Raw genomic sequence first — 1,992 nt, forward strand, 5'->3', positions numbered from 1 at the left:
TTGGATGTTTTAGATTGGTTTTCTATTTTTTTTTTTTTTTTTTTTTTTGCGGTGCGCGGGCCTCTCACTGCTGCGGCCTGTCCCGCTGCGGAGCACAGGCTCCGGACGCGCAGGCCCAGCGGCCATGGCTCACGGGCCCAGCCGCTCCGCGGCATGTGGGATCCTCCCGGACCGGGGCACGAACCCATGTCCCCTGCATCGGCAAGCAGACTCCCAACCACTGCGCCACCAAGGAAACCCCCAGAAGTCCCCAAAACCTCACTCTTTGAATGGAGTAGTCAGATATATTTACCTGGTAACTTCTTAAAGAATGCTATCTTTTATATATATACATATATATGTGTGTGTGTGTGTGTGTGTGTGTGTGTGTGTGTGTGTGTGTGTGTGTGTGTGTATAGCTGTAAAAATACAATATAAAAATTAAGGACCCTGGTTTTATCTTCTTAATTCAGTATGTATTGGTGGCCCTTTATATTTCCAGTATGTTTTGCAACAGAAAAAACTGTCCTGTATTTGAAGGAGATAACTTTAGTGTGTTCTCCAAGACTGTATAAGAAGATTTAACATATAAGAAAAAAATGAATGTGCTGTATGAATTTATGAATTATATAAGTTCAAATCATTAAATCTAAATTATCTATATATTGATTCTAAAATATTAGGACTATCAAATATTTTAATACATAATAATATATGTTAAAAATCCATGTAGAAAAGATATTCAATGATTTCATAAGAGCATTTATTATTTAGACAATGTTTTATTTATTTTGATAAAGTATCTCTGGCACAATTACATATATAAACTAACATGTAGTTTATATATATATATATATATATATAAGCTTAATTTGCAGGATACATAATATACATGGTCTCACCATATAACTTTCACTTAGAAGTACTTAGCTTCTTGTTTTTGTTTTTTCTTAACATTAAATGCTCATATAACAGTAGTTACCATGTGCTTTAGTTGAGATATCTTGTTTCCAGTTAAATCATCCTTTAATTCATCAAAGTAAGAGATTTTAGTTGTGCCAGATGGAAAAGGAGGAAAGGAGATATCTTGGTTAGTTCCCACTGCTTTAAAGAAAGTAGTACCTTCTGTGGCAGCTGGTATAAGTAAGAAGATCCTAGAATTTAAGTTGTTGCCATAGAAATTTATTGTTTAACCATTTTTACATGTTTATCCAGGAGGAAGCTGGAATAGCTGATCTAACATTACTATAACAGGATTCTTTTTCTTAACAGTGTTTATATCAGATGTAATTAGAATTGTCAGGCATTTTAATACGTGTCAAAATTATACTGGTGATTTCAAGGACAGTTTGTTAATTTAACTTTTTCCAGAATTGCTAATAAATGTGTTTGGTATGTTCAGAGAGATGGATGAATTTGCAAGGGTGAACAGGGAAGTGTGCGTTTTAATGTGTTGGTAGAATATTATGTAGTGTGGTTTCTAATTTACCTCTTCTGTGAGCTAATTTATAAATACTAGTTGTTTTATTTGTATGCTTATTTGAGGAGAAAGGGAAATATAAAATGTGCTAAAATTTTAATTTTAGCATGTATTCACTTTTGTTTCATTTTCTTTCTTATTTCAATCTATTCCAAATGTAACATATTATTTAATTTTTAAAAGATGAACTATGATATCAACAGATATAGTAAATGCAATGCATACTCAAAATTATTAAGTTATATGATTTGCTTCAATGTGGTCCAGAACCATAAAAAACAAAGGCTAAATTAAATAAATTTAGCTTAATCCCCTGGCATTTTCTTTCATCTATAAAGTCACCAAAAATATGATTATAAAAAGTAACATACAGGACATGGAGGACTTTCTTCTTTGTGTTGAAAGTGAGAGAAATGCCACTAAATGGTTTCATGAAAGTACGTGTCACAGACAGAACAATCCTGACCTGAATCAATATCCACTCTGTTCTAGCCTATCAAAATTTGACTGGGTTTCAGAAAAAATTAAATAGT

This window comes from Lipotes vexillifer, unplaced genomic scaffold, assembly GCF_000442215.2.
Source record: "Lipotes vexillifer unplaced genomic scaffold, Lipotes_vexillifer_v1.1 scaffold2349, whole genome shotgun sequence".
NCBI classification, from domain to species: domain Eukaryota; kingdom Metazoa; phylum Chordata; class Mammalia; order Artiodactyla; family Lipotidae; genus Lipotes; species Lipotes vexillifer.